We start from the raw sequence: 25150 nt of genomic DNA, 5'->3' as shown, positions 1-25150 counted from the left end.
AAGACCACCTTCTCATGGTCCTTCTAGAACATTCAATAAGTCAGTCATCATCTACAGACTACTCATTTCTTCAGCAGAGCCATGCAAAATGCCTCCTCTCATATCACAGTCTGCTGTTCAATTGAGAAAATTCTAAAACAGCGCCTCCTGCCCAGTATTCCCATCGTGGGGTGATCCCTGTGGCAAGCTGCAAGTTCTCAGACACTCCCTTTCAGAAGGATATAAGCTCAGCCTGGGTGGCCAAGTGTCCAGGAGTTTATCCATCCGTCTGAATCTGTCTTCTATCCCTAAGGGTTCATGAACTATGGTAAGTTTTTTGAAAAGTCTTTAGGTAAAAGGAACTATATTCTCACCTTAATGTTATCAAATAATGACGCTGTGCTTCAGAGAGTCAGCCGTAGTTCGTACCCTATAAAACATTTATCAAAGAAGGACAAGAACATCACGGTATTAACTGAAGAGGCAGAAATGCGGGGGAGGCAAGTGTAAATGACCTGCTCGGGTAAGAAAGTAAATACATCAAGAGTAGAGAAACCTAATGGGAGGGTAGAGAATTCTGAAAATTATGACTGAGAAACACCTTTAGTAATTAAATCAACACTCAGTCAACCTACCTAATTATCGTGACATGGAGGGGGTGCCTCATACTCAGAACTATTCAGAAAGCTAATTGTACATTTTGTAAATCCCTCTCCAAATTAATAGGTGGAACTGCACAACTGAAAGCTCACCTAATCCAATGAAGGGGAAACTGAGGATAGGGAGGTGAAGTGACAAAGTCACAGAGTTAATTAGAGTCAGGACACAAATTAGGATCCAGATCTTTGAACTCCTGATTACTTTGTTACTGTTTTGTTTTGTTTTGTTTTTCAAACAGATTAAGACACAGAAAGAGCCAGGAGCACTTAACCTACAGAACCTCAGAGTTCTACAAAGCCAGTAAGCCTCATTCCTTAGCTAGAGTTCGGAGTTCCATTTTAATTTCACTGTTATCTTTAAGTACCTTCTACATACAAATGAGATCAGTAGAATCAGATTTCCTATCAGGTAAGAGTTTTTCCCTAGAGTAAGCAGTCGTCAGAACCAGTTCCCCATGGGAAAGACAGTGGTGGCCACGGTGGGGAATGGGAAAGGTAGTGAGCTGAAATTCTCAGCTGGTACATTACAGGCCCAAAGATCTAGTGTCAGAGCAGTGACGGTCTCAGGCTCAGTACCACCTGGGCAGACTCAGGCATCAGGAGGAATTCTCTCGTGTTCTCTAACCTATCAAACATTTTTGCCAGGTGTCCAAAATCTTCCTTCAGGCTTCTTTCCCTTTGGCTTTTCTCTGAGCTTCTCCAGGATTGCGAAGGGTGCAATCACACAAAATCACAAAACCACAAAGATCAAGGCATCTCTTGCTAATCCCAGCACTGGTGTATTTTTACAATTTGGGACGGGATCATTAGATTGAGGACTATGTCCTGCTAGCCTCTAAGATCCTTAGGAGCCCGACCTACGTCAATCTCCGCTCACCGCTGCTCGTAGAACTCAGCCGAATATAGGCACAGAGTAGACTCTAATTAAGCATACACCAAGAGAATGAGTGACCTCACCTTCCCATTGTAAGCCGCCAAATGTGTCTGAATCTCTTCCCAGCTTTTCTGCCTCTCCTCCTGTTACTGTAGAAGAGGCGTCGGTCCTTGCTCCTCTTAATCCTTCTACCCTATTCCAGGTTACAGCCTTTTCTTACACCTTCTCACAAGTCTTACTCTTGACTATTCCTAATCCTATCTGCGTCTTTAAACTCTCCCAGCCTATTGGCTTCTTCCCATTAGAATTTAAAGACACTCAAGGCCCTATCACTTTTTAAAGATTATTTATTTATTTGACAGAGAGAGAGCGAGAGAGAGAGAGATCACAAGTAGACAGAGAGGCAGGCAGAGAGAGAGGTGGAAGCAGGCCCTCCACTGACCAGAAAGCCTGATGCAGGGCTTGATCCCAGGACTCTGGGATCATGACCTGAGCCAAAGGCAGAGGCTTAACCCACTGAGCCACCCAGGCGCCCCATGGCCCTATCGCTTTTTAAAGAAACATGTTTTATTTGCCACATGTCCCCACTCACCTTTTTGCTGGTAAACTTGTCCAGACATGTGCACACTCTTTGTTTCCTATTCTTCACTACTTACCACCACTCTTCAGGTTCCCAGCACTTCACTGGACATTGTTTTTGCCAAGATTACAATAACCTCCTTATCACCAAACCCAATGGTTACTTTCAAGTACTCCAATACTTTATCTCTCCACAGTATTTGGCAGTATTCGATGATACTTACTGAAACTTGTTTCCTTTACCTTACAGGAAACCACACCCACCTGTGTACCCCTCTCCCTTACTTACTTCTCAGCCTCTTTTGTAGGTTCATTCATTTAATAGTTATTTACTGACCACTTACTGTGTGCCAGGCAATGTCCTAGGTGCTGAGGATGGAGTGGTGAATGAGCCATGGAACTTACTATATTTGGGGAGTGAGGACAAATAAGTAAATAAATAAACTAATAAGATGACATGAAAAAATAAAGGCAGAGTTGGCCAGTAGCATCTCCCTAGGTTTAACTTCTGCTTATGCAGTGAACTTGACCATCTTCCTTATGCTTTCCTACTTCTATTTGGGAAAAATTATTAGAAAAAGATGACAAGGATGAGAATGGAGTGGCAGCTAGCCTCCTGCATTTCCACTACTTAGAAAACTGAGGAATAACAGGTGCCAGTCAAAGGAATGTTAGTGACTATGGCCATACTTGCACTATCCTGACAAAGCTCCCATCAAGATGTGTGAATCAGCAGGCACGGGCAAATCAATAACATGAAGATGAAGGTTTACTGCCAGAGGCTGAAGTTAAGGATGGGTGGGCACGTCAGGAGAGGTCGAACCGGGTTAGCTCTCCCACATCAGACAACTTCTCTGGGGAAGTTATCCCTCCCCTGAGAGGACCCCACAAAAACTTACACTGTGGTCATATGAGAATGACTCAGTCTCCTCAAACATATCTCACACACAAGATTCTAATAGGTGGGAATAAAGTAGTTCTTAACCCAGATCAAGACACTCCCCAGAGCCAGCCCAGGACTGGTCACAGACCACAGCTCTTAATTACTTCTAGTGCAACAAGCTTGGCCATCACATGGAGAGCTGAAGCCACCCATGTATAGTCTGCTTGTGCCTAGAAGTCACCCAGCATGTGTAAGAAATATGTGACGATATGTGCCACACCCATCATTTGCCTTTTACCCTAACATTTGCTCTCCTCTTTGCCTTCTTTTGCTTTGAATTGAAGAGGACCAACTCTTGAAAACTACATTTCCCAGGTGCCCCCACCTCTTGCTTTTTTCCTTGGCTTCATCAGTGGGAGGCCCCAAAAGGAGACAGTGTGGTTGGAAGAAGAAACCAAAATATTTTACATCATTTCTTTCTTTGGTTTGGTTTGTGTGTCCAGCAGTAGCTGTGTGGTTCCAGTCCCTACCACACAGACTCCAAGGTGAATACAATCCCTGCTGGGTGGCCACAACTCCTGGAATCTGGTAATAATGCCCTCTCCCCTTGTCCTGCTGTCCCTAAAGATAGAAGCAGTTTCTTGCAGTTACTGTTCTTCAAGATTCCTTACCTTCTTCCTCTATTTCTTGAGTCTTCCAAGACTTTATTTACCAGGTCATTACAGTAATTTCTTTCCATCAAACTACCTAGAGTAGGTTCTGTTTTCTGGCTGAACTCTGACTGGTACTCAGCCCTGGGCAGGTTCCCAAAATGTAAAGAAATTGATCTACTTCATGACCAATCTCAGCAGAGTTACAAGCATAAGAAACAGAAATCCAATTATTAAAAACAAACAAACAAACAAACAAACAAACAGCCTGACTAAAATCTTGAGGTTACAAAGAGCTGAGAGCACCTTGCTTAGCATGCAAACAATGTCTCCTTCAAATCTCCTTACCTGTAATATTCACCCCTGCTGCTTCTCTTACCAAATCTCTGTTGATCTACCATCTTAAAAGCAGACTAAAACTACAAAAATGTTTTCAAAATACAGAGACAAAACAAATAAAAATCCATTATTTTTATTGAGATTCATTGATATTAGTTATGAGTGTGTTTTTAATGGAAAAATAGTTGTCATTTGCAGTTAATAATTTAAAACCTCCCATTAAAAACAATTAGTACCCAAATAAGTTGTGATACCATAAAATAATTTAAAATTTGTATTCATCTTAAAAAAAGCAAAAAGAAGAGAAAACATTAGGTCACAATATATACTAATTGAAGATAGTTTATTAAATCCCAATATATCAGTAACTTGTTACATACAAAAAGGCTACTCTAATGATGATTTGAATTGTTCAACTGGATAAATAAATGAAAATGAAATATGTACTTCTTATCAAAAGAATACAACCACCAGAATAAATTTATTTTATTTTATTAAATTTAATACAAATTTATTAACAAATTGGTTTATTAAATTTAATACAAAATGTGCAATAGATGTGCACTGAAGTCTGCAAGACTGAGATTAATTACTAAATATCTACATTAATGGATAGACATACCATCTACAAGAACTGAAAATAATCAGTATTATACAGATACTAATGGTCCCCTAACCTGGAGAAGCCTTCACGGTTCTAATGCTAGCAGATAATGAACTCAAATGAACTTACTCTAAAGTCATGTCTGACCTGGTACAAAAAGTCATGTCTGACCTGGTACAATAGAGAACCAGCTCTGGAAGAATCTAGAGGTACAATCTTGGAAAGCATAGCACTAGAAGTGGCAGTCTCCATTAAACATTCTTCCTAGGGAAAAGGTAGGCAACTTGGAATAGAAAAGTGTCCTAGAAGAAAGAATGCAACAAGTGGTAGAAATTAAGGTACTTATGGAACAAATGAGCATAACAGGTTCAGAATACAGGTCAATCCTCATCTTCCTCCAAAGATGCCACATATTGAATATGCACTTCTCAGCCCCAGCAGAAGAGGGCACTTTTATAGTAAGAAACCTGCTGGACCACCAAAACCCTTTGGTTGCTGAAATTTTTATTGGTCAGCCAGTTAAATTCAAGAGATTTGAAAGCAGAACACAGAACACAGAACATCCATATAAATCTATTACAATATGATAAAAATGGGCATCAGTGAAAACACTCTAAGAAGAGAAAAGCAGGATCAAACTACACACATTTCAGCATGAATTACATGCCATTAACAAGTACTTGCAGATATGGGGGAAGATCTCAAATAAACAGTGTAGAAGACACAATGAAGAAAACAAGAATATGCAAAGCAGATAACCAAACTTAAGAAATAATTTTCATAAAAAGGAACCCTATTTCAGAAACGGAGACTAAATTACAAAGTCCCCAAGGGAAAATCAACTTGATTAAAAATAAAATAAGAAACATTGAGAGAGTGAAAGAAACAGCTTAGATAAAGGAAGAGAAACAAAGGTTCAGAGACAGTGTTAAGTCTTCGCAGAATAATTATAAGTGAAAACTGTGATGGAAAAAAGAAAAATCATGGGATGTTACTAATATTTAAAAGTGTAATCCAAACTTGGGACACCTGGGTGGCTCTGTGGGTTAAAGCCTCTGCCTTCGGCTCAGGTCATGATCCCAGGGTCCTGGGATCAAGTCTTGCATCAGGCTCTCTGCTCAGCAAGGAGCCTGCTTCCTCCTCTCTCTCTCTCCCTGCCTCTCTGCCTACTTGTGATCTCTGTCTGTAAAATAAATAAATAAATAAAATCTTTAAATTAAAAAAAAGTATAATCCAAGAAAATACTCCAGAAGAAAAAAAAAATTCTGGAATCTACATATTGAAAAGGTCCAGCATGTACCCAGGACTATCAACTCCAAGCCATAACCTAGAAAAAGTTTTAGACTTGAAGAGATACAGAAAAAATAACATGAGCTTCTCATTAAAGTGGCCAAGTCACTTGCAAAAGTGGAGAATCAGGTTTGTATCAGACTTCTCAATTCTAACATGCAAAACAAAAAAAATTGGAACAACATTTTCTTAAAACTCAAAGAAATAAATTATGAACCAAGGATTTTTCCTTAATCCAGAAAAATTTATGTAATCAAAGCTATTGAAAAACAAGTTCAAATGAATAAGAACTTGAGGATATTATATTCACAAGTTCTTGAAAAATCTACTAGAAGATGACCAAGAAATGACTGGGAAAATATCAAAATTACTATGTTTTCTGTGGATATGTTTAGATATCCAAAATGTTATGGATATCTATGGATATGTTTGGAGATGTTACATATTATGGTATGTTATGTCTATCTGTATATATGTTATAATATGTATCTATCTTATGTATATCTACATACACAATGAATGCCTACACATACACAATGAATGCCTACAAATATATATTTGTAGATCAGGTACGAAAACAAAAGTAGTAGTAGTAAGGGTAGGAGAGTAGCTTGTAAATGTTAAATGTTTTGTTAATGTTGAAATAACAAAACTAGAAAATGGAAAAGAAGGAAGGGAGACAGGAAAGCAGAATGAGCTCATTTACTGTCATATAGGTAATAGGTAAGCTATTAAGTCATCACTGAAAGGAGACAAATCAAATAGTAGAGGCTTAAGTAAGAAAAAGAAAAAATCAGGAGCATATAAAAGATATTAATAAGTAGGTAAATACTAGAACAAAAATACAAACCCTTTCTAAACATCAAAAAAGGAATTGTTTAAAGCAAAGACTACCTAAAGGAAAAAAATGCACAAAAATATATAATGAAATACACATAACATTAAGTGGACAAACATAAATAAGGATGACCTTAAAACACGTAACATTAATGTAGATCTTATAAAGAATTACTAGTTTTTATATCTTCATCATTGAAAATACACCTCAGGCATATGGAGAAAAACTGGTATGTTCGTTTACAAAGAAGCCACAATGGATTTTATAAAGTAAAAGAATGTGAACAACATTCTATTATCCCATTGAAAGAAAACTGCAAATAAATTATAAGAATAAAAAAGTAAAACAAAGTAAATACTTCAGTCTAAAAAGGAAAAATCTTTATAAGCAACCCTTGTCATACAAATCAAAATTAAGGATTTCTAAACAAAACAATGGCAATATAAAATACTAGCTGCATATTGTGAAATTGATAATGATCATAAAAATAACAAAAATGATAATAGTTGGTATTTTTTGAGCACTTGATACTTCATATGAGCAAACATTTTCCCATATATCTAGTTATACACATACTTACACCTAAAAATAGCTACATAAAAATGTTCAAGTGTAATAATGTATCGGTTGGGTAGTGCTTCCATAACAAAGTAGCACAGAGTGGGTGACTGAAACAACAAGAATTTATTTCCTCCTTGTTCTGGAGGCTGGAGTCCAAGATCAAGGTGTTAGCAGGATTGACCTCTTCTGATGCCTCTCTCCTTGGCTTCCTTCCAATGTCTTCACCTGGTCTTCCTTATGTGTGTGTCATTTAACAGAATACATGCTAGCTCCATCGATGTCCCTGAAAGTGGCAAGATTTTGTCTTTTTGATAGCTGAATAATATTCCATTGTGTATATATACCACATCTTCTTTATCCATTCATCTGTCAGTGGACATTTGGGCTCTCTCCATAGTTCAGCCATTGTTAATAATGCTACTATAAATATTGGTATTTTTGTCTCTCTTGGATAAATACCTAGTATTTCCATTGCTGGATCATAGGGAAGCTCTATTTTAACATTGTGAGGAGTCTTCATACTGTCTTCCAGGGTGGCTGTACCAGTTCACATTCCCACCAACAGAGCAAGTGGGTCCTCCTTTCTCAGCCTCTTCACCAACATCTATTGTTTCTTGTGTTGTTAAGTTTAGCCATTCTGACCGGTGTGAGGTGGTATCTCATTGTGGTTTTGATTTGTATTTCCCTGATGATGAATTATGTTGAGCCATCTGGATGTCTTTTTTTAAAATGTGTCTATTCATGTCTTCTGCCCATTTCTTAACTGGGTTATTTGTTTCTTGGGTGTTGAGTTTGATAATTTCTTTGTAGATTTTGGATACTTTTTATCAGATACATTATTTGCAAAATCTTCTCCCATTCCATAGGCTGCCTTTAGTTTTGTTGATTTTTTTCCTTACAAAGCAGGAAAAAATACCCAATGGAAAAAAGACAGTTTTTTCAACAAATTGTGTTGGGAAAACTAGAGACCAACATGTGGAAGAATAAAACTGGACTACTTTCTTATGCCACACACAAAAATAAATTCAAAATAGATGAAAGATCTTAACGTGAAACAGGAATCCATCAAAATCCTAGAGGAGAACACAGGCAGCAACCTCTTTGACCTTGGCTGCAGCAACTTCTTACTAGACACGCCACCACGGGCAAGGAAAATAAAAGTAAAAATGAACTATCGGGGGTTCATCAAGATAAAAAGCTTCTGCACAGCAAAGGAAACAATCCTTCCTCTTTTTCCTTAATTCCCTACTCTGTTTTTCATTCCTACATCCTCCCAGCTCACCCCTCCCTCGAAGTAATCCATGCATGCGTATTTCTATGTCCATATCTTTCCATATCATTCATATCAAATGTAAGCACACATAACATTAATCCATACACACGCATGGACAAAAATCCATACACAAACATATAGAAGGGCTTTTAAAGTCATATATATGATTTACTTCTTTCTGCATTTTATTTTTCTTCTTCAAGCAAACCTTATGAAAATACCTCCGTGAAAACTCATTCATCCCGAGGGCTGCATAATGTTCCAGGGTGTCGATGTTCCAATTCATTCATCTGTACAAACACCCGAGTACACACGGCCTTGTGCACTGGAGCTTTTATTTCTATGGGATAAATTCCAGAAGTGTGGCTTCTGGTTTGAAGAATGCACATATTTTTAATTTCCACAGACGCTGCCAGACTGGTTTGCCAAAATGGCTATAACACTTCACATCCCCACGAGGCTAGAACCTCAACTCCTTTTTAAAGCACAAGAAGCTAACGTGCAGAGGTCAGAATTGCGCTCAGACTCATCCGCGGCACAGCTAGGAGGCAAACCCTACCCATCTGCTGTCCAAATCAGGGCTTTTTCCACCCCGAAGACTCCGCCTCCCGAAGTGAGGGGCCCTGTCCTTCAGCAACCAGGTCTGCACATTTCAAGGCAAAGAGCTGGTTTTCTCTTGAGCCTCCCGTCCAGTCGGCGGGCGATGCCCCCCATACAGCCTGTTGGGCCGCAGCTGTTGGGCTTGTACTATTTACAAGGTATAATAGCCCTCCTGTAAAAGTATAATGATGTACAATTTGTAAGAATAATGATACTCCAGGAGCTACTAGAGTTTGATGCCACTAAATTTTAATCGGAGAGGTCACACGAGATGGTGACCATACTGTGGTAAGAAATATAGGGACTCTTCCAGCCGACTAAACACATAGTGGCCCAAATAGTCACACTGTGAAAACGGAAGTGGGGGGAGGCAGGGATTGGGGTCACTTTTGTTACCACATCTCTACTCCCGTAGTTAGGATTTCTTGGTAAATAACTAACGAATCTGCATTCGCTAAGTCTTCCTTCCTTGGTGGATTTCTGAGAGAGTGAGAGTGGATTTTGAGAGAGAGAAGGAATGAAAGCAACATTAATTTTAGGGGTAAACAAGCCGGAGCATCCTTCTGTAGCTGTTGTCAAGGCAGTTCATTTTGGGAATCCAATTATGCCTCTGGACATGTGCACTAGAAAAGGTTAGCTACAATAATTCAAACAGCATTGCTGTAACAACATCCTTTCCAAATAAATCTGAGAGAAAACAAATAAGTTTCTGTTTTGACCACAGGGGGAACAATCAGCATGGCGCTTGAATGTTCTCAGGGTCTACGGGAAAGAAGTTGTGCTGGTTGGTGAGTTCCGGCAGGAGAGGCGTGAATAATCACATTTCACTTTCTCCTTGGAAGAACAGACTGGAGAGTGGTCAGGCTGACATGGGAATGGTCAAACAGGGCCGAGCCATAAAATGCAATGGGTCTAATTTACACTTCACCGTGAACAACAGAATAGGAGTTGCCAGGTCTCCAGGGCAGACAAGGAGCTTGTTGGAAAATGAAAAGCAGGAAATACCAGAAATCTGAGAGTTCTGCATGATGGGGCAGTATTATTTAATACTGTATAATACCTCCAACTGCCAGATGTCTTTTAAACACTCCTTGATAGCTGAGCTTTGGGGCTTTTTTTTTCCCCCCTTTAGTAACAATGACAATCATTGGAATGAACGCTTTGGTTTGAATTTAAAAATACCCAGAGAGAGGAGATGAGGAACAAACAAACAAAACACAGAATCTATCCTTGTACTTTGAATATATAGATCATCTTCACTTAGTCTCATATTTGCTCCATTTAATGCCATGACTTGTAGCTTTCTACCCAGTAAAGACATGAATGACAGATATTTGTATAACATCTTTGACTTTTTTAAAGATTTATTTATTTATTTGAGAGACAGAGAGCACAGAGCGAGAGGGAGAAGCAGACTCCCCGCTGAGCAGGGAGCCCAATGTAGGGCTCAATCCCAGGACCCTGGGATCATGACCTGAGCTGAAGGCTAACCGACTGAGTCATCCAGGTGCCCCTGACTTTTTTCTAAGACCAGTCTTCTACAACCTCCCAGTGGTTAGCAAAATAGATGCAATTATCCCCAATTTGCAAGTGGACAGCTCAATCAAGTCATCTACACAGGAGCACTTAGCTAGGAATAGACACACAAAGGACTTCCACCTCTGGATGCCATTCCAGCCACTTGCCGTTATAACACACTTTGCACAAACATCAACGTATAGTCCAAATCAATGTTTATCACTTTCTGTACAAAATACCCAAGTTCTGGGATAATGGCACACCAATGAGCAAAGCTGTTTGAAAAGGATGAAACCATCAATGCCGTGACAGATCGGTCATATCTGTCGTGGATGGGGAGAAGGATGTATTCATATACAGGCTGTGTATTTCCCAACCCATAAGCCCCAGGGTCCTATTCCTCATTTTGACCATGATTATCACTTGCACCCAATTCCATCAACCTAATAACAGGGTCACTTTCTGGACCATACTTCTCGGGATTGAACCCTGTTTAACATCACCTACTTTTTTTTTTTCTTTAACCTTTGTCTACAGCCTCCTCTTCTTCCATGTTCCTCCATTTTTGTCCCCCCACTTTTGTTCATTCACTTTGCAAACACCCCCAACTCCTTGACCACTTTTTCACCAGGCTACCTAACTCCAGGATCCATGAATTTAATCCATCTTCTAAGATGCTAAACTCTCTTCTCCTCTGTCTTTTTCCTAACTCTATTAGCCAATCTCTTACTGTGAACCCATCCAACCAGCCTACTTTTAGGTGTGAGCCCCATGGAAGTAAATGTCACCCCATATAGATCTTAGTGCCATTAAAATTTTTGGATGTTCAGTTCAGCTGGCCTACTTGTGTTGCTCTTCAAACCATTTCCACATTGATCAGCAGAGTGTGACACTGCACCACATTATGTGAACGGTGCCCCTTGGGTTGTACAATGCAGCAGGACTGTTGGCCACCTTCCCTTCCTGTTCCCCTGACTCCTTATCTCAGCCCTTCAGAACTTGTCTCAAGTACCTAACAAATAGGCAATTCCCTCCCTCATTGAGAAGATGGCTGCAGAGTACATTAAGAATTTGAAACAATGACATGGGGTAGACCTCAGTTCTCAACCCCCAACCTAAGGAAGTGTCTACACGCACCTCCATCCTACTCTCCTTCCTCCCCAACTCTAGACATGGGCTGTCTATTCTAGAGTTGTTCCACCCTCCCAGCGAAGCTCAGGATGTCACTTCGTTTTCATGCCCCAAGAGTCAGTTTCTCTCTTTCCTAAATCTTACACCTCTAGCTCTTTATGGACTCCTTGACTTATAAACATGTTCAAGTTTGCCATGTCCCAGAACAAAACAGAACACACCCTTGTGTCACAGACGGTGGAGTGTGTCCTTAACTACTTCCATTTGGGGGCATGACTTCTGCATCTTTTCGTCTGAGGGCCAGTTTGGCCCTTTCATTCAGCAAGCTGAGAAGTTCCATGGAATTAATGAACTGCCCCCTACCTCCAAAGCAGCCTTCCACTGGGGACTGGTAGTAATTGATGTATAAACGGCCCAGCTTCCTAAGCCATTAGGTAGGAAGAACCCTAAAGCACCTATATTGTTAAATAAATAAAGCCCTATATTGTTACTGAGACTTCTCTCTATAGGATTAAGCTCCAGTTTCCCCCAATAGTAATTTGCTTGAAAATGACTTTTTTTTTTTTTTTTTTTTTGACAGACAGAGATCACAAGTAGGCAAAGAGAGAGGGGGAAGGCGGCTCCCCACCAAGCAGAGAGCCTGTTGTGGGGCTTGATCCCAGGACACCAGGATCATGACCTGAGCCAAAGGCAGAGGCTTTAACCCACTGAGCCACCCACGTGCCCCTGAAAATAACCTTCTTTTTCAGTGCTTCCTTTCTTCCCCATCTCACTTTAGTACTTTTCTAGAAATATTTTCCAGGATTTCCTCCCAAATAAACTCCTTGCACCTGAATCCGTGGTTCAAAGTCAGCCTCTGGGAAAACCTGAAACAAGACACCCTCCTTTGATCCTCTTTCTACATTTAGTTACCACATACCTTCTCATTCTTTCAGTGCTAAGGTTCTTGAAAAGTAATAGCATGAAGTTGTGTTTTGCTACTAGTACAGAGAACCCAAAATGGCTTAAACAAATAAGGGTTTCCCTTTTCTCATGGAATGATGAATTTGGAGCTTCACAGTGTCACTGGGGATCTGGGCATCTTCTGCTTTTCCATTTCAGGCTTTTGGAAGGAAGACAGAGATGGATAAGCAAGAGGCAACATGCTCATGCTAGCTGAGTCAGTCCTTGTATCAAGGAGCGTTCCTCAAAGGACCATTCAATAATTGACCAGAACTTAGATCACTCTTAAACTGAAGGGAGACTGAAAGAGTTTTTTGGTTTTTGTTTCTTGTTTTTGAACCTGGACTTCTTATTTCCTCTAACCATACCGGGGTTCTCTTACAAAAACGAAGAAGGGATGCTGGGGAGATAAACAACCATCTCTGCCATAAGAATTCATGTAACCAGTTGCAATTTCCTGATTCCTGTCCTTTGGCTTCTACCACTCTGTGGAAAAATCCCTAAGTGAGTAATGACTGCCTACCTGTTGTACACAATAGACAACTTTCAGTTCGTTTCTTAATGACTTCCCTGATTTCTCATTGACTATCCCTATTCTATTTACTACATCTGTACACATTTCCCTTTGTTGAGTTGAATCGAAGACTTTATTTATTTATTTGATAGAGAGAGATCACAAGTAGGCAAAGAGACAGGCAGAGATGGGGCGGGGAGAAGCAGGAGAGAGCCTGATATGGGGCTCGATCCCAGGACCCTGAAATCATGACCTGGGCCAAAGGCAGAGGCTTGACCCACTGAGCCACCCAGGCGCCCCTATCGAGTTGAACTGAAAAGTCCTTATCAAGTCCTTCAGTTTTCCAAGGTCGATAGTTTCATGTGACAGCGAGTCAAGAAGGCATGGAGAGCAAAGAGAAAATGGCAGAGAGGCTGATGTCACACTCTGCGTAGATTCCTTCAAATCTGGAGATATGAACATTTACTTCTCAAGCATTTATTTGTTTATTTTGTGTGTGTGCACATGTGCCTGTCCACATCCCAGACACTGGTGTGCCTTCACATCCAATACTTTTATTTCTGAGGACTCCTCTCAACTACTGGAAGCCACTTGGCTGCACAAACAGGAAATTAGAGGTGGTAGAAGAACATGCCTCCTCCAACAAGTGCAGGAGAATAAATGCCCCAGCTCCCTTGCCTCAGAAACTGACAACTCTGAAACATGACATAACCCAGGGCTTCATGGCGCATCGGGCTAAGGCTGCCATGTGTGGGACTTGCCCTGGGATCACATCTCTGCTTGGCTTCCTTCCCATCTCTGTCCTGTGTCCCAGCTCTCTTACTTGTTCTCACCGAGAGCACTTCCTTAATAAATCGCTTGCACATTTCTGGGGAATCAATATTAAGGCAATTGGGCAACAAATATTGGTTGGTCAGGAGGGACTGAACAAAACCCAACAAGTCTTTCCAGATGTGTTACTGCATTAAGATCGCTTTTGAGGTTTTTTTATTACCTTCTTAAAAATTAAAATGTTGTTTCTGGGAAGTAATTTTTTGCTACAGTTCATTAGGGCTAAAAATTCCAATTGCAATCGTTTGTTTAAATGCATAGTTTTTTTTTTTTTACACTATCCATAAACTGTAGATAAAACTGTGTAAATAATTTTAATACGAAAATGGTGCTCTGTACTAGCATTGTTAAGCATTGTTAAGATGATAAGCATACTTATCATCTCATGAGAATTATTCATTCAAGTTATAGAAATTACATAAGCAGTTTTTGATAATTCTCTTTGGAGATACAAGAAGATGTAGATATGTTATCTTTGTACAACCACATCATTTCTTTCCTGGAGAAGACAAAGCAAATGGGGCTATAGGGCTGAATTCTCAAATATCTCTCCTGCCTGCCATGTGGCTGTGCCAGTCTTCAGTGTATTTTCTTTCAGCTCCAACGTCACCCATTTTGCTTGCTCTGTGATAAAGGAAGTGGAGTTTAGGAATATTCCTCCTACGATGGCCAGGATGATGTTAAGCCTGGTCAACAGAGGGCACCGAAGCAATGCTGGAAAAGAGAGATTCTGGTGTGTCCCTCTAGCTGGCCTAGTTGTGTTCCTGCAAACTGGGTGTCTTTTGGTGGCAGGGTCCCTGTAGCCTGCCATGAGAGTCACCGGGTCATGTGGAGTTTAGCAACACTTGTAAAGACAGTGAATGAATTCCCAAAGCACCCGGCTTACTTTCTGGTAAAGAAAAGTAAGACAGCTCTGAAGACAGCTTCTTCCCCATGAGGAACAATATCCTACCACAATTTTAGGGAGTTTCTCAGAAATTTTCTAGCAAATGCATTGGAGGTCCCAGTTGGCTTATTAGAAAGCCAACAGCACCCATCTATATTGCCCTTGGAAGCTTCCTGGTGAGCTCTCTTCACATCCCAGCAGGTGGCTTTCGACCTGCCAGCCTCAGCATCATCCCACTGACATTGGACACCAGAGCACAGCCAACTTCTCCACTGCAGCCTTGCCAACAAGGCCTGAATCCTAGCTTTGAGAAGATACTCCCCTCCCAAGTTTGTTCCTTCCTTGGGTACCATCCCTTGGCCCTAGGCTGTCCTTAAGAGTGTTTTTTTTTCTCTCCTCTTAACCAACTCCCTATTACTCCATTCCTCTACTAATAGTAGACTTTTCCTAGTAGACTTCTCTTGTTCTGTCTTCTGATAGGACCCTGACTAATAGAGTAGCTAAGGAATGCAAAACCCCTAAATCTTAAAAGTTAAAAGTTTTTTTACATGTGTGAGTTCTTTGAGGAAGATTTTTTTTAAAGAGATATTTAAATAGGTCATGCCCTTGAAATCTCTTTTTCTAAAGTTGTTCTTCATTCTTTAAAAGATTTGCAGTTTGAGGCGAAAGAAGTTGCCAGTCCTAAGTCCCTACATAGGGATCCAAAGCCTTTCCCATATCTTCCATGGCTTCTCATGTAGGCATATAGCCATGAAATAAAACTTTCCAGATCATTACTAATTAGTTTTTTCATCCTTTCTCCAGTATTAGTTGAGTATACCAATGCTTCAGGTTCTGTAACTCATGCTAGGTAAATAAAAATGTTAAAGAGCCAGAACACTTACCTCAAGTGCTTTCGCTTTAAAAGCACTCTTCCTGGGGGCGTCTGGGTGGCTCAGTTGGTGAACAGCCAACCCTTGATTTCGCCTCAGGTCATGATCTCAGAGTCTTGAGATCCAGCCCCACATGGCACTCTAAGCTCAGCGTGGAGTCTGCTTGAGATTCTTTCTTTCTCTCTCCTTCACACACACCTTTTCTCTCTGAAAATAAATAAATAAAATATTTTTTAAAAATAAAAAGCACTTTTCCCATCTGTACAGTCTTGACCATAAATTCCCAACAAGCCAACAGTAGGAGGGGCACTTTCCCAAAGTTGCTGTGGGCTACCTCCTGCTTTCACGCTAATGCTCTTCGATTTGCCTGCTTCATCCGCTGCCTTTCATGTCTCTGTGCCTCTGAACTCAGCCTCAGCCCACTTTCTTGAATGCTGATGCATTTGGGGGCTTCTTGTTCCTCTTCTGACTTTCACCACTTACCCTTCTCCCTCTGAGCTTCTGGAACCAGTCTCAAGACCCTCCCTGATGTTCCACATTCTATGACCCGTTACTGGCACTTCTGAACCAGTCAGGGGTATGAGTTTTTTCTGGATGGGAAATGTTTGTGTCATCAGGACTCAGGTTTGTGGGCAGCTCTGATCTACCTGGGCACAAGGAGGCCACATCTTTGTAGAGACAGATCTCTGTTCTCCTCATATGGCCTCAAATAGTACATGCTATATACTCTTTTCCAAATGCCCTTCCTTTCCTGTCTTAAGTATTCTTCTGTTTTCATAAAGCCACCCTTGGCTCCATCTACCTGGATAGATTCTATTCATCTATCATCTTTAATTTTAGCATGAACTTTTCCCCACACCCTCTCTCTGTCAAGCTCAAGAACATGGGCTTTCACTGTGCTCCCCTTGGTCATTGGAACATAATGGTTGATTCTTTGCATCTCTTCACAGGAATTGGGAACATCTGGAATGCAAGGGACTGTGTTTTATTTGTATGAATCCCAGGGTCCAGTGTTGTGCTGCATGGTAGGGACTTAATAAATATTTCAGGATAAGAGCAGGTAGACGGAGAGGAAGAAAACAGGAAAGAAGACAGGAAGGGAGAGAAAAAGGAAGGAAGAAAATAGAAAAGAAAGCAAAATAAGGAAATAGAGTCTCTGTCTCTCTTTTAGCCACTTGCATGGCATTTTATCATTAGAATTAAATTAAGTTTATCATCTGGCATTTAGGATACCACCAAAAACATAGTTCTAGATACGCCTGGCTGAGAAGGTTCTGTCCCAGCTGGTGACCTCACTCAAAGACAGAAGGAAGAACTCCACCACGGTCACCACCACCACAACAGAAATGACATCAAACCGTGGCCAACATTTAGTGAGCTCCCATTGTATACCAGGCCCCACGCTCAGCATCTTCTGTGTATGATCTCATAAATCACTGCAACTAGCCAATAAGTAGACACTGTCCCTGTCTCCATATAAGGACCCTGAAGCTCAGGGGCACAAAGGGACTTGTCAAGGTCACACTGCCCTTAAATAGCAGTGCTAGGATAGTAAATCAGGCCTTTGGATACCTAAGCCAACCACTGAACTGTCAAACTATGCTGTGTCTCTAGAGAAGTTCTGTACCTTTTCATGCCCAGGAGACACACGAGATAGTAGCATGGCTCCTAAAGAGAGACATCTGTCAACTTTAATCAATAAAAGGTATTTGAAAATCCACAAAACCAAAAGCGAGTCAATAGGTAATGACAATTTCTTTTAGAAAGTGAAAGTCACCCCCAGGATGAAATCTTGGGTAGGGGGGTAGGAGGGAAGCGAAACAAAAAAGGAAGAAGTGAATGGCATTATTTGCACAATTTCCCACTAAATTGAAGTACAAAATAATAAAACGCCCATTGCACTCAATTGGGAGACATCAAATAGACCATCATAAAGAAAATATTGCAATAGGGAAGTTCTTGGGCAGAATCACTTCCCCAAAAGCCTGGAGGGATTTTGTCTCAGATCATAATGCATTCCTCTAGTAAGCAAGTCCCCCACACACTAAGTGGGGCAAAAAGGAAAAAAACAAAAACAAAAACAAAAAACATTCCATGGAGAAGGTACTTTCAAAAGGAGGGAAAATGAATCTTGAACAGCAATGAAACAAGCTTCACAAGCATTGATTTCAAAATGAAATGGCTTGTATGATGTTCATTTTGACTCCTGGTGCATCAAAATATAAAATGCTGCTTTGCATGCATTTCAACAGCCCATTTCTCTGTAATACTGCACTGCTTTGACAAGCATGTTATGTTAGAAGAAAATAACACACAAAGGGAGGTAGGCTGCCTGGGGACCTATCATACAGGAGTCCCTGTGACTTGCTTCAAATTATTCAAAGATCAATGCAAGAAGACGTGTCTTGCATCTCTCCTCTAACCGTTGTCTGGGTTCTCCTGGAGATGCCAGAACAAGAATTTTCAGCTTTGAGTCCTCAGCTTCGGAAACTCTCCACCTTGGTTCTACACATATTAAATTTCAGAATGGTCCATTCTCAAGTGCTTTATCTTCAGAGTGATTGGTCATGTGTTGGCTGACAGGTCATTTATTTACGGAGATGCAGATAGAAGGCAGTAAAATACCAGAAGAAGGATTTACTTCTAGCTCTCCATTCTCGGATAGGACCACATAGAAACCACTCACAGTACATCCTTTGCCAGAATGGCCACAATCCTTTGGCCCTCCCTATATGCATGCCCCTTGCCCTGTGGCTTTCTAGCAGCTTCTGTAAAGAGACAGAGTTTAGGGGCACCTGGGTGGCTCAGTGGGTTAAGTGTCTGCCTTTGGCTCAGGTTATGATTCCAGGGTCCTGGGATAGAGCTCCGCATCGGGCTCCCTGCTCAGTGGGGAGTCTGCTTCTCCCTTGCTCTCTGCCCCTCTCTCTCACTGTCAAATAAATAAATGAAATCTTAAAAAAAAAAATGAGGCAAAGTTGATTTCACCTCTCTTTGGGTTTTATGTCTGACTTCGACAAATAGAATGTGGTAGAAGCAACAATGTGCTGGTTCTGAGCCCGGGTCTCAAGAACCTTGTTGTCTTCCATGCACTTTCTTGGCATCTTACAGTGCCATGAAAATAAGACCAAGCTGACCCACTGGAGGATGAAAGACCATGTGGACCGGAGCTACGTGAGCCCAGTTTTAGCAATTAAGCCTGAAAGATATGAGAAAGCCCGGCCAACATCAGCAAACCTCTCCACCTGGCCTGCAGCTAACACAGCTGCACAAAAGAACCCTGCCAAAACCAGAGCTACCCAGCTAAGCCTCAGCGAAGTGCTGACCCATAGAATCAGTAAGTCAAAGACATGATTGCTGTTTTAAATCCTTAAGGTGGGTGGGGTGTTTTTTCAGCAATAGGTAACTGATATACCATCTCAGAATTAATTCTGGTTTTGGTAGCAAGGTCTGATAACAACCTCTCCTCCAACACTGAGACCTGGGAGAGTCCAAACTACCATCCGCTCAAACTCTGTAGCTCTGGAGCTAAAATTGGAGCCTCTCCAGGAGGGGGCTTGGAATGTTCTGCAAACAAGCTCACACCCAGATGCAGAACATAAGTCATAAGCATGGTATCTGGACACCAGATAGCAATGTTGATTCCAGAGAGCGGGGAGGGATCACGAGTGGGAAACAGGTGGAAGATGGGAGACCAGGCAAGGCAAGCCCTTCAGTAGCTGCCTTCTGGCCTGGCTGTGTGCTCCATGAGAAGAGACAATGCTGGCCTTTCTCACCAGGATCTGGCACACAGGAAGAGCTCAAGAAAGATTTGTAGAGTGAATACATAGCCTGACAACTTATAGTTGTGACTTGCTTCTGTATCTGTTGTTGAGTAGACAGGAAGCATAGAGCGTCCTTCCTAGAGGGAATATGTCCATTAAGATTTTATTTATTTATTTGACAGATATAGAAATCACAAGTAGGCAGAGAGGCAGGCAGAGAGAGAGGGGGGAAATCAGGCTCCCTGCTGAGCAGAGAGCCCGATGCAGGGCTCGATCCCAGGACCCTGAGATCATGACCCGAAACGAAGGCAGAGGCCCAATCCGCTGAGCCACCCAGGCACCCCAAGAATCCACTACTTTTTAAAAAATTAACAACTATGTATATGTCATTGTCTATGGGTTAGTACCAAATTGTCTTAACAGGTATATGAAGTAAGTATGAACCTTATCCCTTCCTTTTCCATGAAGAACTGAGGCAGGAAGCATTGGAGAGCTTGCTTGAGGACACAACGCTGGAAAATGGCAGAGCTAGCAGTAGTGGCTCTTGAGCTTATGAGTTAACATCTCCTTCTGCTTCCTCTCTTGAAATCATCACAACTAACACAGAGGACTTAGAGAGTGCTTAGGACATCCCCTTCTTTCTATATGTGAGGATGTTGGGACCCAAGAAATGTACATGACTTTCTCAAAATCACACAATTAAAGGCAGTCTCCTGACGCACAGGGCAGTATTTTCTCCTCTCTACCACACTGATGATGTGACAAGCTATTTCATGGGAATCTTTATTTCCAAAGAGGTTCAGAATGTTGAGACCCGTGAACTCTGAGTTTCAAAACCAAGGAGTATCCACTAATAGGAAGAACTGTAGGGAGGAGAAAGTAACAGTGAATAGACCTTCCAGCCCATAAGCTGGAAGCTATATCATGATAGAATGCAGGTCCCACTCACAGGCTGAAATCTATCAGGGATGCCTAAAGCCTCAGGGACTCGAGGGTTTTATTTAGCATGTATGTGGAAGAATCTAGCATATTAGTACAGAAATTCTAAAATGTTACTCTGTCTATGAATCCCCAGAGGATCTTACGAAAATGCAGACTGTGGTTCAGCAGTTCTAGGTAGGGCGTGAGGTTCTGCATGCTAGCACACTCCTGGGGATGCCCACATAGCTCCTTTGTGCACCACTCTTTGAGTAACAAGGATCTAGAGCACTAAGCTGGGTTCTTCAAATACGATAAAAAAAAAATCCCCATACAGACAATTCCACTCAAGACCTGAGAAAACCTGAAAGTAAGACCCTGAAATGTGGTCAGAGGTCATTCAGAGATTCAGGTTCATGAGATACACAAATATAAATATAAATATGAATATAAAATGTGGTGCAAGTTTTCAGAAGAGAGAAAATATCCTGAAGATTCTAATATGCTATAAAGCAAGACAACGAGGCAGAAAGCGTCTGGTGAGAGGATAGAGGACCATTGCTATTCCTAGCACCATCTATGGAATAGTCTTGGTGAAGATGGTACTTGACTCAGGGTAGATCTCTAAGCCAAACTATACATTTAGAGGAAATATGGCGGACCAGAGGAACACGTCAAACACCAAAGGGGTGCAAAAAAATCTAGAATGTGAGAAATTCTACAGGGCAAGTGACCGGATTTCTTCAACAAAGTTTACCCAAAGGGTAAAATAGGAGAGACCTAGAAATCTCTTAAGAGATTATGAGACTTACTGGCCAAATGTAATGTGAGGCCATCATTAGGATCCTGATTCAAATAAACAGAAAGAGGGAAAAAAGGAAGGAAGGCAAGGAGGGGAGGGAGAGAGAAAGGTTCAGAGAGAGCATTATTTCCTCCAAGCTCTCTTCAAAGTGAGTAGAATTGGCAAACTGATGATTCCATTTGCAATACCAGGTAAGATTCTAGGACATATTCTTGAAATGGCGAAAGTTAAATTTAAAGAAAAGAAGACAAAGAAAGCTGAGATCACCAAGCTCCGCTAAGGGTGGGTTGTTCAAGACTCTTCCTTTTTATTATGGCTTCTTGACAGGCCTGTCACAGGGATCCTGTAGATATAAGGCCCCCGGATTCAGCAGAACATTTGTCAAAGTCTCTCGTGATCTTTAGGAAAAGGGGGAGATTGTGGCTCAGGTGATAGCACAGTGAGATGGATTTACGACTGGTGGAATGTACATCCCCAGAGGGTGGGGTTAGGTGTCTGCGTCAGGCTGATGGTCGTTCTTTAGCAGAAGCCTGAAGGACTCCTGTTCGGCATGTTGTTGTTTTCCATCGATGACACAGGAAGATATACAAGATGTGTCAGTCATGTTGAAGAAGACATAAAGTCAAAAGGAGTATCTTTGAATACTCTTGATGACAGAATTATGATCTAAAGATACCTCAATGTGCTACAACAAAGCCAGTGCTAGCAGGCTGAAATTTAACAGTGTTGATTATTAGTCAACCGGAGAGCCAAGAGGAGGAAAATCTAAAACCTGTGGCTGATGGAAAAGCATGTAAAGAAAAGACACGTCCGGGGATCAAGGACACTTGCGCACTTTAAGATACAGATGGCTGGGACTCTTGCCTCTGGGCTCTGTCATCATCCTCTCCTGGTTGGAGAAGCACAGCCTTAGATTTCCCCTTACTGTAAATTCCATATGAATCAATAGCATAAGTGGCTGCCAAGCTAATTCGATCTGCTAATTTGATTTTAGGGTACATTAAAACAATGACTCCCTTTTCCAGAAGAGAAGAGGGAATGCGCACAATAACCATGTCTACCGTGTAGTAAGCATTTGCTGTGGGGAGGCATCAGGCCAGGTAGTTTACATACATTAGCTCATTTAACCACCACATTATCCTTTCTCTGTGAATGCTATTAACCTCGTTTCCTCCATGGGGAAACTGGGGTCCAAAGAGGGTCAGGGACTAGGTTGAAGTCACACAGTTGGTGACATCAGAGCCAGGATGCCAGTGGAACCTACACTGTGCTGGTGTAGCTTTGGAACAAAAAGGTGGGCTCTCCAGCTATCTGGGCTGGTCCAACGAAGTGCTAAGTGTAGGGTTTAGTTCAGCAAAAATTTCGTCTGTGTCCAAAAATGTAGCCAATGTCATTGATCAGGGCAGTGAGAGGACCACATCCAGCTCATCACATGAGGTCGGACTAAGAAGAGGCAACTTAGGGAAGCTGGTTGGCTCAGTCAATAGAGCATGCCACTCTTGATCTCAGGGTCATGAGTTCGAGCCCTATTTTGAGGGTCAAGTTCACTGGGAAAAAAAGGAAAAAAAGAAAAAAAAAAAAACAGGCAATTTAGCCTGTCACAGTAGGTGCTCAATAAATGTTTGCTAAAAGACCGACTTCAGTTTGAAAAAAAGTTTCATGGTATCGGCTCTTTTGGTGTCTTGCTGCATAATAAACCACTCCACCGCCACTGGCTTAAAACAATAATGCTCACTTATTACTGTTCCCTCTCAGGGTCTTGGGATCTGACTGGGCTTCTCTGAGTGATCCCTACTCAGGGTTTCCTCAAGTGGTTGCAGTCAGAAGGTGGTGGAAGCTGGAATCCCCTCAAAAGCTCCTTTGATCACATGTCTGGGGCCTGAATTGGGAAGACACCAGCAGCGGGGGCATCTTTCTCTCTTTCTAGGTGCTTTCTTCACATGGTCTCTCCAGGATGGTGGCTTCTGGGCAGTGGGACTACTTAGATGGTGGTCGGGGCTTTGAAGATAAAGACCCCATGAGAGATAGAGTCTTGTGATAACTGTATTGCTTTTCCTTACTCAGCCAGCAAGTCACAGTGTGATTTCCCTTACATTCATGTCAACTTAGTCACAGAGACCCACCCAGTTTCAAGGGTACACAGACTCTATCTCTTTAAGTGGGAGAGGAAATATTCTGGGAGAGCTCACAGGATGAGAGAAATGTTGTTGCAGCCATTATTACAAAACATAGACTGCCACACCCACCTAAGAATATTCGGGATGGGGGTGAGGGGCTAGAATTTTTCTACGAGGACAGAGAAGGTAGAGCTAGTTCAGGTTATGAAAAGAAGTAAAATGGAGACAGATTTTGGTCCAGTGAAGGAAGATACTATAAAAGTGTCAGATGGCCTTAATGGGAGATAAATTTTCTACAACTGAAGTGTTAAGCGTGGACTGTCAGAGTGGGTTTAGGGGGTTGATATTGTAAGGCATCTGATCCCTCTAAGTGTATCCAGAAATCTGCTAAAGGTGCCAGTTAGGGGCCAGTGCCTAGAGCAGGAAATCTTCATGAGAACCAGAAAAGCCAGAGGATGGGGCAAAGCCAAAAGGTGAAAGTAGGAAAAAAAAAAAAATGTTTAAGAGCCAGGAGTGGGGTTAGGAGGTTTACTGAATCCAGCAGAGGCTGGAAGTGAACATTCACATTGGGAGCTGGAAACAGGAACTGGAGACCAGAGAGAAGCAAAGAAATAGAGGAGGAGCAAACCTTGTTAATCTGAATGCAAAGGTTTGAAGGAGGGGGTGAAGGATGGAAGAAGTGACAGAGCAATGGAAACCCCTGGAACAGTTAAAGCATGTTTCCAACACGAGCTAGGTGGTGGGCATGGTGGCCAGGGGGAGGGGGGCATGAGAAAAAGCCCAGCCTGGCCTGCAATGTGACAAAGACAGGAAGACTTCAGCATCCCATGGAGGATTTGGAATAGGATGGAGAGCGAGGTGCCATCTGAAACTAAAAACTATTCGATGCTCACGGTACCAGAGCGACAAAGTAAATGATCACCAGTGACCAGGCATTTATAAATCAAATGTCCTACCTCTGGGTGCCATAGGAATTTTGACAGAGTGAGTCTTTTCTGCCCACTGATAACATCTAATGAACAAAGTCCCTGCATACCAGTTCAGGCTGGAAAAGAGCCCTTGCAGGGAATCAGTAGCCTTACACATCGACTCACAACCCGGTGCAGAGAAGGCTCATTTCACGGTCAAAATCCATGTCTGATGAACAGCCCAGCACACTGTGTTTCCTGCAGTCCCAGTAAAAATCTTTTCTCAAACTAGGATTGGTCTACAAAGGAGAAATGACAGTTTTATTACATTCATCTATCATCTATCTATCTATCTATCTATCGATCGATCGATCTATCACCTATCTATGTAGGCTTCTGGGAAAGTTAGATACCTTTAGATAAAATAACACAGAGATAAGATATTGAGATAAAATTGATGAGGAGTCAATGCAGATCTGAATCAACAAAGGACACTTCCTCCAGAGCACCAAAAAGACAAGCGCACTGGCTGGCTTTTGTCACAGGCCACTGAGTCAAGTCAAGCAATTGGCCTCGTGGGGTGAAGGAAAAATGGATGGAACAGATGGAACTTCAGTGATCTTCCAGAGACCCAGAATGACACACAGTTGGGCTCAGAAGCCAGCAGCTCCATATCACACATGAAGAAACAGGCCACACCAAATCCTCAGGCCTGGGACACCCACCGTAAGCAATTAATTAGGCTCTGGTCCTTCCCCAGGGTTTATGGAGTGGGCCGCTGTGGAGGTCCTCTCAGTTACAGAGTACATCAATCTAGAAGC

Source organism: Mustela lutreola, chromosome 2 (assembly GCF_030435805.1).
Source record: "Mustela lutreola isolate mMusLut2 chromosome 2, mMusLut2.pri, whole genome shotgun sequence".
Classification (NCBI taxonomy): Eukaryota; Metazoa; Chordata; class Mammalia; order Carnivora; family Mustelidae; genus Mustela; species Mustela lutreola.
Note: the sequence above shows the minus strand (reverse complement) of the source record.